The following is a 14322-nucleotide window of genomic DNA, read 5'->3' as shown; positions in this document are numbered from 1 at the left end:
ATATATTTTTTTCATTATTTCTTATGGCTCCCCGGCGGGGAATCGAATCCCGGTCTCCCGCGTGACAGGCGGGCGCCTACTAAATACAAACGTAAAACAACTCTAAAAGCATCAATGAAGCTTTAACTCTCATCATTGATTACTTTCATGTTTGAAAATGTATTTTAATTTCTTAACACTTTATTTACTAAAACTAAGTTTAGTAACTTAATTTTAATATACGCGACACGAAACTGTTTCCTTTAGCCAATAAAAGCAACTAAAACTTGAGAGAAGAAAACGTAGCATTCAAAGTTCAAGAAGTTAATAACATGTTACACTCCCTCAAATTCGGTAGGAGGGAGCAAAAGATCCAATTCTACGGCGTAAAATTCAGTGGCCTGGAATGAAACAAGCGAGTTTAATTTCATATTACGAAGGTAAGATAGACTTGCAAAACTACAACGTTTCAATTCTGCAACCGGAAGCAATAGATGTATCACTGTCTATTTCAATAAGGAGGAAATGAAGGGAGAGGATGAACATATTCTTGGAACATTTAATCAATACCGAAAAGCCATTCCCATCTATTTTTTTACCGAGGGTACAAAATACAGAAGAATATATATCTATACAGGGTGGTAGGTAAGTCCACCGACAAACTTTGGGAGGCGATTTCTTATACGAAATGAAAGAAAACAGTTCTAATAAACATGAGCCGAAAAATGCCTCCTTTCAGAGTTACTGATCTATTGAAAATTCGAAATATCACTTTTCAAAACATCCCTACTTAGAAACTACAGGATCCTATCGCCAAGCGGTTTAAGGAATCCACATAGGAACTGGAATACGTTCTCTATCTAAATATCTATGTTTTCCATAATTCACCGGCACCAGCAAAACGAACGCACCAGTTGAAGTACTTAAAGGACAATTTAAGTACTAATGGTGCGTTCGTTTTGCTGGTGCCGGTGAATTCTGAAACATAGATATTTAGATAGAGCGTATTCCAGTTCCTATGTAATTGCTTAAACCGCTTGGGATAGGCACTATAGTTTCTAAGCCAGGATGTTTTGAAACGTGATATTTCGAATTTTCGGTAGTTCGTAACTCTGAAAGGAGGCATTTTTCGGCTCATGTTTATTAGAACTGTTTTCTTTCATTTCGTATAAGAAATCACCTCCCAAAGTTTGTCGGTGGAGTTACGAGGGTGATACCAACAGTAACGTCTTTTTAGAAAAAAAAAATATTTAACGTCTCACATTATGCCTTTAGGCTAAAGGAGATGATGATTAAAGCAAGTGGATGATGATGGAGGAATTAGTGGAATAAGAAAGGGGGAGGAAACGAAAGTACCCCGAGTGATGTTGTTCACGACATACGTTCTTGGCCGGGAATCGATCAGCAACCACATGCACCATAGGTAAGTGCTCTACCACTGAGCAATATTTTTTAGAAATACAAAAAAAAATACGTTCATTTTCAATAACGTTTACATCATTCTAAAACTTAAAAATTTATCTATTTTTCTACATAAACGTCATGCATTACCATGCCATACAGCTCGTCTCCATTTTTTTTGAACTGTTGAACCTGATATTTCATCTCGTCATCGTTGTTGAAGCGCGTTCCGACCAAATATTCTTTCAACTTAGGAAACAGGTGCTAAGCACTGGTTTGTTCAACCTTCGAGGCTGTCTTGGTGCAAATTGACGGTGTCATTCCTTCCTTCGCCGTGAATTCCAGTATCAGCTGCAAACTCCGTATACCATTTGCTAAACGCTTTCGACATCCAAGCACGATTCACCATACACTTCCGTCAAGTGGCAATTGATTTTAATCGATTTTACGTCTTTTGCGTTGAAAAACACAATAACTGTGCGAACTTCACACTTGGCAGTAGTGCCAAGCGAGAGCTCCATTACAAAAGACTACAGCACTAATATTAAGAGTCCCAAGGGTACGTGTAAACCTGTTTGAGAGGCATATATTTTTTACGCGCTACCCTAGCCAAATGTTTTGTCACAAGGAAGCGGGTGAGGTTAGATTTACATCGAAGTTGCACCACCCGAGTGTGACGTAATGTCACGTGGTACTATCATGGGGGTAAAGGTGGAGTAAAACAAGCCCTGCGGAGCTTCTAACCTCCTTCGCTCGCTGACGCTCGTTCAGCTATGTTTCGTAACGTAAGTAAGTAACTTTTTTTAAAAATTAATAAAGTTATGCGCTGTCTTCCCTCTCCGGCACTTCCCCCTCTCTATCTTCCCACTACCCCCTAAAACCCCTTGCTTCGCAAGGGTCCCACTACTTACTCTCCTGTTGGTTTATAACGTCATTGTTTATAAGGATTATCAGAAATCTCTAGGTAGATGGTGAAGAAAAGCACAATTTATGCATTATATATTACGTAAAAGGCCAAATGAGTAGTATTTTCATCTTATTTTAAAGAAGAAAGTGTTATGAAGATTTAAAAAAGTAAAAAAAAAAAAGCTTCTTGAGCCGGGTTTGAACCCACGTCAAAAGCGATTTTCATTTCTAGCCCGCTCGCTAACATGCTCAGCTGCCAGGATCGATAGCATCTGGCGTTTGATTTGTGCTATATGTATGCTACGTGATAAGAAACGGATAAATTCAACCAATCAGAACCGTGTATTTAGCTCCTATGGCTAGGATCGAGCATGATTAAAATATAGGTGTTTGAGAGTGGACGAAACAACAACAGTGTTGTTGACAGCCATACGAACAGTTTCTCTGCATCCCCAGCGCTTTGGAGACCTTACTTTTGATTTTTACCCTCGTATATATAGATGTTGTGTGAATGTTTACGCATAACTTTCATATAGGTGCACATATTTTAATGATTCTACTTTTGTTTGATAAAACATACTTTCCGGTGATCGCACATAAATTTCATCAGAATATAATGATAGTCTTTGAAGCTATACCATGAAACACTTGGTAGTCTTTGGGCTAGATCATAAAGTACCTGATAATCTTTAGAGCTAGACCATGAAACATCTGATAGTCTTTAGAGCTATACCATAAAACACCTGATAGTCTTTGGAGCTAGATCATAAAACACCTGATAAGCTCTAGAGCTAGATAAAACACCTGATAATCTTTGGGGCTAGACCATGAAACACTTGATATTTTTTTTAGCTAGACCATATAACACCTGATAGTCTTTGGAGCTAGACCATAAATCATCTGATAGCCTTTGGAGTTGGATCATAAAGCACCTGACAAGTAAAGGGTCTAAATGGATGGATCGAGTTGCGGAATAAGACAATGCGCCTGATAGAGAATGTGAAAATATGTGTATGTGCAATGTTACAGCACCTGATTGCCGTAAGAAACGGAGTGGGAGGGGATCAAAGTTGGTGGGAGAAGGACTATGATATGTTATAGAAATACATCAAATAAGCTGTTGAATCGTAAAAATACTGAAACATGGACAATTCAAACGGTGGTAGTTTTAATATTGGCAAGAGAAGAATGGGCAGAGTAGATCACGAACTTCTCTCGCCATCTTGAAATCCGACATTTTGGCATCTGTGATATTTATTGAAATGTAATGGTATCCGTAATATTTATTGAAATGATATATCAATTTGGGCCAGGATGTTCTCAAAAGGTCAATTATGAACTTTAGTGATCGTTATCCGTATCTATTTGGAAGATTTAGGATCATCTTTGTAGTTATTTACGAAAATCTAGAATTAACAACATCATTACCATCTTCTTCCGGATCAAAGTCGTCATCGATCACCAATGTTTGTATCTTATCTACTACAATTTCGTTTTCTTCCAACAACTTTTTAATTCTTTCAAACACACTGTATTCTTCGGACGATGGGTCATCATTGCAAATTCCAAATTCGAGAACCAACATTGTCACAATAATCGAAGGTTTCATATTTCAAGCAAACCGATGAAACATAATGCTACACAATGGACACTCGAGAAAACCACGTCACTAGATAACTTATTTTCCGCTACAATTTCGTTGCTGTATTCGACTGCAGTAGTCCACGTTTCATCCAGACCTCACATGCTACGCTCGTTCTTAGTTGCTATTGCTTACCAAGGTGGACAAAGAAAGTTTAGTGAAAAATATAGCAAGTTGGGAAAGAAAATAGTGGTTTACGTCCAGTGCGTAATAATTGCATTCCAATCTATCAGATTTTATTGTGTTAAGGTCCACATTAGTAAGTATGTCATTTAACAAAAGGTATATAAACGCCAAATTGTTTTCGACTAAAAGCGCAAAAACACAAATAAGTGGAACCGGTTCTTCTGGACCGGGACAGTTCTCTTCGGCACTATATGAAGCAAATTGGAAGTAAGGTCATAAATAATAACGTAATAATATACAATTTGGATATCACATTTCATTATTAACTTCCTTGGTTTGTAGATAAGTTTAACTTACATGTGTTTTCGTGGTAATCCAAACTTTCAACATACGAGAATCAGTCTCCTGAATTTTCGTACAGTATAAAGATTATCTTAAATCTTCCAAAAAAGTACAGATAACGAACATTAAAGTTCATAATTGACTTTTTGAGAACATGCTGGCCCTAATTGATATATTACATAACTATCTTTCCATTTGAAAAAAATATCACATATTTCAAAATGGCGGATTTGAAGGGGGCAGCGAAGGTTCATGATCTACTGTGCTCATTCTTCTCTTGCCAATATAGAAACTACCACCGTTTGAATTGTCTGTCTTTCGCTATTTTTACGATTCAACAGTTTATTTGATATATTTCTATAACATAGCATAGCCCTTCTCCCACCAACTTCACCCCTCCCCTCACTCCATTTCTTATGGCGCTTAGCCGCTACAACTTTGCATATACGTATATTTTGACATCCTCTATCAGACGCACTATGTCTTATCCCGCAACTCGATTCATCCATTTGGACTGCTTCACTTGTGAGAGGGGGAAATTTCAAACGAGAGTCCCCATAAATTGTTCCGATTACCAAACATTGTTAGGGTCATCAATTCTAGAAGGTTCAGGAGGGCAGATCATGTAGCCAGGATGGAAGAAAATAGGAATGCTTTCAGAATTTTAACTAGAAATCCAATTGGGAAAAACCATTAATAAGACCTAGGAATAGATGGGAGGACAATGAACCTCGCACAAGTAGGAATACAAAGTAGTAACTGGGTCCAGTGGGCTAAGGACAAAGGTAAATGGAGAGCTTTTGTGAAAGTGGCATTGAACTTACGGATTCCATAAGACAGGGTTAGTTTTTTTTAGCAGCTTTTTTCTGAACGGAACCATGATTCTTACTCGATAGGTATTTTGTGTTTGTACCGTATTTAATCTAAATCTACTTTGTTAGAATATTCGTAATATTTTAAATCACGAATGTATATATATATGTCATTTGCGTTCTCCTCACTTCTTTGGAATAACTTACTTCGTAGCTATCAGTAGTTCCCGCCCCGTTACTCGCTCTTCACGTTTCCTAGACTTGGAATCAGTGCACTAGAGGGTTCAAGACGATTGAAAGGAGAAACTCTTTTTAACGCAAATAATTCCTCTGGAGGATGATTATGTCAAGTACCCCCAAATATAAAATAGTGTCTGAAGACTCGTAACATAGCTAGAGTACACCAAACACTATTTCTGTAGGGTATCACAAAAAAGAACGAAATTTTTGAAGTGCCCGCCATTTTTATTCTAGAGTAGAGGTATCAGGCTTAGCGCCTATTTTGAATTCTCCCTGTATGTTGTTATTATTCTTCAAACAAGAAATTCTAATTATTAAATAATAAAGAAGAGACTTCCCTATGTTGTCACCTCATCCCAATACAAATTCATGCTTACCATTCTCTTCCTAGTTTCCGTAACATCATCAAAACAAACTCAGCCACGCCATTTCAACAATTAACAAACTTCCCTATTGACCAAGATAATTTTGATGAGCTAGTCACCCACGTGCGGAGCACCAGGAAGAAGCGAAAGCAGGGAAGTAGAACAAAATCAGGGGACATGGGACCCTCGAGGTGAGAAGTGTGACAGAAGCCGCCAGAAACACACTTTGGACCGCTATTCAGAAGAGTCGTCCTAACAGCAATTGAGAGACGGTCGGCACGCCTGGGCCCTCACGATCCACTGCATGACAGAGGTGTCATTCCTAAGAGGCCAGGACATCTGGGAGCTATTGCCCTGAGGTCGAGAGATTCTTCACTCTCGAACGTGAGGTCCGGGATAGATACCAGACGGAAACACTCAACGGATTGGAGGATAAGGCTTCACCCGATATTTGAAGAGGCTCATCATATCGAAATGGCTGAGGTACAGTAAAACCCTTTCCTTTCCTTTCCTAACCTTTGCGTCTCTGTGATCTCTTCTATTAGAAAACGTGCATTTCATTTCATTCATCTCTTATTAATCACTTCAGCGCTGTACTGCTCAGATCCCTATGTACTTTCTCTCTTGGCATGCGACGTGCTATCCTCACATTCTTTTAGTAAAAAAACTGATAATTGAAACAAATAACTGTGGTTGTAACCCCACAGTACAGTACAGTAAGACTAGTAAGTTGGCAGCACTGAACGTTACGCGATTTTCATCTGTTCTCTATGTATTTAGTAGTCACGGAACGCGGAATAGGGCATCCTCGTCATCGCCAAAAATTCACCATTTTTATAATAAGTTTCCAGTGGGCTATTCAGCGCTCCGTGACTACCCTGTACAGAAAACAAATGACGATCACGCGCTATTCGGTGCTCCGTGACTACCCTGTACAGAAAACAAATGACGATCACGCGCTATTCGGCACTCCGTGACTACCCTGTACAGAAAACAAATGACGATCACGCGCTATTCGGCGCTCCGTGACTATTAACTACAAAAACAACAGATGAAAATCGCGTAGCATTCAGTGCTGCCAACTTACTAGAACAAAAATGGCGGGCATTTCAAAAGTTGCCTTCTTTATCGGACCCCCTTCATTAGCGAAGTAGAATGTATTAAACCAAACTAGACTGCGTTCAATGACATTCTTTTGTTTATACACCTGTGAACCTACGGATCAAATAAACTACAGCATTAGGCATAGTAAATTAGTTTTTTTTGTTATTTCTTGTAACAAATGTCACAAATAAAACATCCATTCCACTAAAAAATAAAAGGTGTATATTTCGTTCGTACACAATACATACATTACGGCATCCGCAGCACAGACCTGCCTTGATCTCCAGTAATACTCATACTTAACAAAACTAAGATAAAATACTTTGTCCTATGGAATGGCTCACTGCTTTTGAAGACATAATATTCACAATGACTTCCATTCTAACCGTATCATCATCTGCGGTAACAAATCCCTTCTCAGGATTCACCAGGTCTTCCATTGTTATAAAATCAAGCAGCCCCCAATCATCTTCCGGATCTACGCTTCGAAAATCATGATAGAACTGCGCCGTGTAGTCACCTTGCGTAGGATCTCGAGAAATCAACTTGAACGTTATTTGGGCGAAACAACTGCAGTTATTCACGCCGGTCCTCTCTAGACAGTGTACATACGGAGCAAGAAATCTGACGTTATTATCGTCAATGTGGACGTCTACCAGCAACCGCCAAGCGAGGTTGGTTGTGTACAACGGCTGAGAAATGACCAGGGTGTTCATTTGGCTAACATTAGGGATTGTCAAGCGTATAGTGGGGTCGAAGTGTACCAATCCAGATGCCATGTCTTTAAGACATAATATTTAACAAATTATTTACAACGAAGCGTTCGAATTGGTCATTTACAATAACATTTTTTCTCCCGTCAAGTTGTCAGTACGATTTCCAATTTTGTTTACGTAACGATAATGTGTGGAATCTAGTATACACTTCTTAACTCCTTTACCGGGAAACATCGAGTCCAAGAATGCTAAACAGAAACATTGGAAACAAGCTTTCATTCTTGGTAACAATTACACATCAATTATTACACTGCTACTCATGTATTGTATATGAAGATTAAAGTGCTTCTTATGCACTACGTTGCATTTCCAACAGAGCTCCAGACAAGCTAAGTGGGCAAGAGACTTCAGAGTTCCAAGCAAGCTAAGAGGCTTGAGTTAGGTTAGATCTCTCAGACCTCCAGGAAAGCTAAGAGAAGGGGTTGAGCTTCCACAGATCTCCAGTCAAGCTAAGTGGGCAAGAGACCTCAGAGCTCCAGGCTAGCTAAAAGGCTTGAGTTAGGTTAGATCTCTCAGAGCTCCAGGAAAGCTAAGAGAGGGGTTGAGTTTCCACAGATCTCCAATCAAGCTAAGTGGGCAAGAGACCTCAGAGCTCCAGGCTAGCTAAAAGGCTTGAGTTAGGTTAGATCTCTCAGAGCTCCAGGAAAGCTAAGAGAAGGGTTGAGTTTCCACAGATCTCCAGTCAAGCTAAGTTGGCAAGAGACCTCAGAGCTCCAGGCTAGCTAAGAGACTTGAGTTAGATCTCTCAGAGCTCCAGGAAAGCTAAGAGAGGGGTTGAGTTTCCACAGATCTCCAATCAAGCTAAGTGGGCAAGAGACCTCAGAGCTCCAGGCTAGCTAAGAGACTTGAGTTAGATCTCTCAAAGCTCCAGGAAAGCTAAGAGAGGGGTTGAGTTTCCACAGATCTCCAATCAAGCTAAGTGGGCAAGAGACCTCAGAGCTCCAGGCTAGCTAAAAGGCTTGAGTTAGGTTAGATCTCTCAGAGCTCCAGGAAAGCTAAGAGAAGGGTTGAGTTTCCACAGATCTCCAGTCAAGCTAAGTTGGCAAGAGACCTCAGAGCTCCAGGCTAGCTAAGAGACTTGAGTTAGATCTCTCAGAGCTCCAGGAAAGCTAAGAGAAGGGTTGAGTTTCCACAGAACTCCGGTCAAGCTAAGTTGGCAAGAGACCTCAGAGCTCCAGGCTAGCTAAGAGACTTGAGTTAGATCTCTCAGAGCTCCAGGAAAGCTAAGAGAAGGGTTGAGTTTCCACAGATCTCCAGTGAAGCTAAGTTGGCAAGAGACTTCAGAGCTCCAGGCTAGCTAAGAGACTTGAGTTAGATCTCTCAGAGCTCCGGGAAAGCTAAGAGAGGGGTTGAGTTTCCACAGATCTCCAATCAAGCTAAGTGGGCAAGAGACCTCAGAGCTCCAGGCTAGCTAAAAGGCTTGAGTTAGGTTAGATCTCTCAGAGCTCCAGGAAAGCTAAGAGAAGGGTTGAGTTTCCACAGATCTCCAGTCAAGCTAAGTTGGCAAGAGACCTCAGAGCTCCAGGCTAGCTAAGAGACTTGAGTTAGATCTCTCAGAGCTCCAGGAAAGCTAAGAGAGGGGTTGAGTTTCCACAGAACTCCGGTCAAGCTAAGCGGGCAAGAGACCTCAGAGCCCCAGGCTAGCTAAAAGGCTTGAGTTAGGTTAGATCTCTCAGAGCTCCAGGAAAGCTAAGAGAAGGGTTGAGTTTCCACAGATCTCCAGTCAAGCTAAGTTGGCAAGAGACCTCAGAGCTCCAGGCTAGCTAAGAGACTTGAGTTAGATCTCTCAGAGCTCCAGGAAAGCTAAGAGAAGGGTTGAGTTTCCACAGAACTCCGGTCAAGCTAAGTTGGCAAGAGACCTCAGAGCTCCAGGCTAGCTAAGAGACTTGAGTTAGATCTCTCAGAGCTCCAGGAAAGCTAAGAGAAGGGTTGAGTTTCCACAGATCTCCAGTCAAGCTAAGTTGGCAAGAGACCTCAGAGCTCCAGGCTAGCTAAGAGACTTGAGTTAGATCTCTCAGAGCTCCAGGAAAGCTAAGAGAGGGGTTGAGTTTCCACAGATCTCCAATCAAGCTAAGTGGGCAAGAGACCTCAGAGCTCCAGGCTAGCTAAAAGGCTTGAGTTAGGTTAGATCTCTCAGAGCTCCAGGAAAGCTAAGAGAAGGGTTGAGTTTCCACAGATCTCCAATCAAGCTAAGTTGGCAAGAGACCTCAGAGCTCCAGGCTAGCTAAGAGACTTGAGATAGATCTCTCAGAGCTCCAGGAAAGCTAAGAGAGGGGTTGAGTTTCCACAGAACTCCGGTCAAGCTAAGCAGGCAAGAGACCTCAGAGCCCCAGGCTAGCTAAGAGTCTTGAGTTAGGTTAGATCTCTTAGAGCTCCAGGAAAGCTAGGATAATGGTTGAGTCGCAGTGTCGCAGTGGATCAGGCGAAACGTAATTTAAAAACTGACAGCTAAAGCTAGTAAATAAGCAAACTATATGATTATATATGAACAATATGGTTTGTATCTTCGGATTGTTTGAAGAGTTTCATTCTTTACAGAAAAGGAGATTGTTAGGATTGATTGAATTGTATGTTTTGTATTTTCGGATTGCTTGAAGAGTTTGATTCTTTAACCCTTTTAGAATTTCAACTTTTTGAGGTAAATTTTTAGACTTTCACTCAAACAACTACTGCTTTCTTACTATTTATCATAGGATCATGGTTTATACCTCGTGTTTTTTTCAGGATAGATTATACTTTCCAACGGTACCACTCGCTTGTCCGTATTATACACCAGAAACGGGTAAATCGGAAAAAGGAAGGAGATTTTTCGAAAAAAAACGAAAGTTTTGAGTTCTTCTGGCCCGAGCCGGGGTTCACATAGGGATCTAATTTTAAAGAAAAAACTTTGTTATGTACATAATACATGTGCAAAATTTCATTCTTGTATCTTGAAAACTGAGGTCGGGAGAAGTTTTTGAAGGTCTGAAGGTGACCCATTTTTTCATATATATATATATATATATATATATATATATATATATATATATATATATATATACACCTTAGAAATGTACCGTGTCATTATTATTTGACCTAGAATCATGGTTCAATTCAGTATGACGGACCCTTTCCAACGGTATCACAGACATGTCCGTACCATGTACTTGAACCAGAAAAATCGGGAAGAGTCGGAAATTTTTCTGAAAAATCATACCCTCGTAACATTTACGCCCCTCGAACCCGGCACTGGTTTTAGTTACGGATCTAAGAAAAATTTGATAAATACTCAAAGATACACATAATTCGTATGCAAAGTTCCAATCCAATATCGTGAAAACTGAAGGTGTGAAAAATTTTTGAAATTTGATTTAAGATAAAATTAAAAAGTCACGCTCCTGAGCCCCCATTTGGCGTCGCCAAGTTGTCCATCCTGTTGCGAAACGTATCTGGAATGTTCTTTGGTCTATCCTTCATTTGACTAATAAAAAACTGACTTAAATACCTGCTATAGAACCTAAATAAGCGGTCAAAGACGATACTACGCCTAGTAACAAAAGTTACCAAAAATCCTAAAAGGGTTGAAAGAGAAGGGGATCTTATAATTCATTGAACTTATAATTATACCTTCCTGTTGTGTGAAAGGTTCGATTCTTTAGAGAATCGGATTGCTAAAACTGTTTGATTTATACCTTTACATTCTTTAACGAGTTAGATTCTTTGATTCTTTAGACAAAAGATGAGGCTGTTAGGATTGGTTGAACTGTACGATTTGTGGGATTTGGTTGAACTGTACGATTTACTTTCTGTCGAGAGTTGTATTGTTTAGAGCAGTGGTGTCAAACTTACGAAGTTTCTGAGATATCGTACCGTTTTTAAATTCTATTGCAAGCTGACAACCCGAAAAAACTACCAACTTCTATTTTTTTAAAATCTTACATTTGTTTATTACCTATCAAGTGGAGGAATCAAGGGTAGCCAACCGGAGATCGAAAATGTCCCCACGAGCTACTATAAGGAAACCAAGAAAGTTATGTCACTTTTTCATCCACCACCTTGGAACATCGATATGTCACCTAAGACGTACTTAGAAGATCAAAAATAGTCCCCATCAGCATCGACGACCTTCTGCTAACGTTCTGGAAGGCCATGGATTCCAGCGCGGTAGAACTTGGTGGGCCGTGAAGCGAAGAAGGTATCAAGAGCATTTTGCACCTGTACTAGGGATTTGAACTGTCGTCCTCTAAGGTAATTGTCTAAGGAATGGAGCAGGTGATAATCGAACGGTGTAATGTCTGGGAAGTATAGTGGATCTAATAGTGTTTCCCATCCAAGGCTACTTGGGGCTTAGCGTTGTCCTGTAACAGGAGGATCCCTTTGTAATTCAGAAGTGCTGGCTTCAGAGTTCTGAGTTTTTCTTGAATACGGCTCAACTACTGACAGTACACAGTTCATTGATACCCTGACCAGCTGGTAGCAGAGCTCCGAACACACAGGAGGACCTTATGTGTAATGCTGGTTTCAGTTGTTTTGGAACCCGTTCATGGGATGCTAACCAATGATGACGGCACCGTGGAACTTCGTACATGACCCACTTCTCATCATATGTCAATACCTTGTCCAGAAGTGGCTCTTTACTCAGATGAGACAGCAAAGAATCACAGGTGTCTACTCGTTGTGCTTTCTGGCCCGGAATGAAATCGTGTGGGACCCACCGACCCAACTTGTAGTGCTTTCTAAGTTGGTGGAGGTGCTGCCGAATGGTTTTGCCACTCACGCTGAATTGTAGCTTCAGTTATTCCAATGTTTGGCCACTGTTCACCTCAAATGCTGTCTGAAGATCTTCCGACACGTGGTGCGTCTTCCAGTGTTTTGTCATAGTCCTTAAAGTTATTAGACCACAGCTGCACTGTCCGCGTAGTTACGACGCCCTCATCAAAGGCCTGGCATATCTTCCGCCCCGCTGCAGCGGCGTTTGACCCCAGTTTGAACTCGTACAGCACACATACCTTTATGACGCTCTGTAGAGTTCCTATGTTCACTCTTTTCTTAATCAAGTTCACGGTGTAACTGAACTGCCACAACCAGGAAGTATGTTGGATATACCCATACCAACACCTGACCTTCGCCTTATCTCCATTCGCGTTCAACTCACGGTGTGAGGGCCAATTGAACACAGATCTCCACAAAACGCGACAGAACTTTCTTGGTCACCTTTATACTAGCTCGTGATCCACGGTTTGGCGATCAAAATGTTAGGTTTGATTGAACTGTGCAATTTGTACCTTTGCAGTTCGTGAGGGATTGGATTCTTTAAAGAATCGGGAGCTATTAGAATTCAAATATATTTTCGACTTGACTCTTGGGTCATTCTATCTCAAATCAACCAAAGTGAAAGCATTTTAAAAATTCATGATCTCAGATTTTGATAATTTTTGTACATTGAAATACATGTTTGAGAATAGTTATTTCCTAAAATGAAAGTTTTCCAGTCCTTATAGTTAATTAGTAATTAGTAATTAATTACGCAATTAGATTCAAGGGCACGACTCAAAAACAGCTGATTTTGCGTTTTGTATTTTATTTCAATAACCATAAAAGCTATGAAGCTAAAACTTTGGATCCGCTTGTAATTTTGCCTCTAGATTTCAAATCTGCAATCAAAACTGAGAATATTGCATAGGTGTAGAGTTATACTAGTATTAATAGTCCCAAGTTCAGGCCCCGGAATGAGCATGTGATGAAAGTTGTACATGTGTGAAACTTCTTCAAGCACACGATTAAGAAATTCCTATGTTTCGTGTGAACCAAATTTGGTTTTGGGTATTTGAGTCTAAGGCTCCCCAAAAAACTGGATTTTGTCTTTTACCTCTTAACGAGCTTCTGAAATAATCATATAGGCTATTTTATATAGTATATTTTTTATTAAAACTATTTCACACAGTAGCCTACAATTATAGCAAAAACTAACAGTTGCTTCATCTACTAACCATCTGCATTGTACAATGTATCAATGTGTACTGAAAGTCTTGAATACTGGTTAATTTTATTAACAATCTCATGTGATCTTCCACTAGCTGTGATAGAAATGTGATCTGTTGCGTCAATAAGAATGTGATCGGCTGGCACCCATACGATATCGTCGGTTCCAGGCCAGTGAAAAGTAGAAGCGGGCCCAGCAAGGATATTATAAAATAGAGGATCTACCCATACAACAAAATCGTGAAGCCATACGTCACAGCTTCGCCACACCTACTCTGCCAACTCCGCGCCACTAAGATCGCAATGTTTTGGAGCCAACACTCATGACTGAAACGAGAGTAGCCAATCAAATGAGCCAGCTCAGACGATGCTCGGTTGTTTTTTGGTTTCATTGAGTTCATATGTTGAAGATACGTATGGGCAGATCCTCTATTTTATAACATCCTCGGGGCCCTGCATGGTGTAAGAACTTTATGTTGTAGTCCTGATGTTCCTCAGAATATTCCAGCTCCATCCAAATCCACCATTTGCAGTCATAGACAGACGCTAAATTTTTTTCTGGATCCAAGACTTTTATTTCTGATTGCCTTCTGTTTCTGATTTTACCTACCCAAACTCTATGTCGGTGTTTCATTGATGTAGAGGAAATTGGTCCAATTTTTAAACTT

The sequence above is a fragment of the Thermobia domestica genome, chromosome 4 (genome assembly GCF_964235325.1).
Source record: "Thermobia domestica chromosome 4, izTheDome1.hap1.1, whole genome shotgun sequence".
Classification (NCBI taxonomy): domain Eukaryota; kingdom Metazoa; phylum Arthropoda; class Insecta; order Zygentoma; family Lepismatidae; genus Thermobia; species Thermobia domestica.
The sequence above is the reverse complement of the archived record's forward strand: the minus strand, read 5'-3'. Positions refer to the sequence as shown.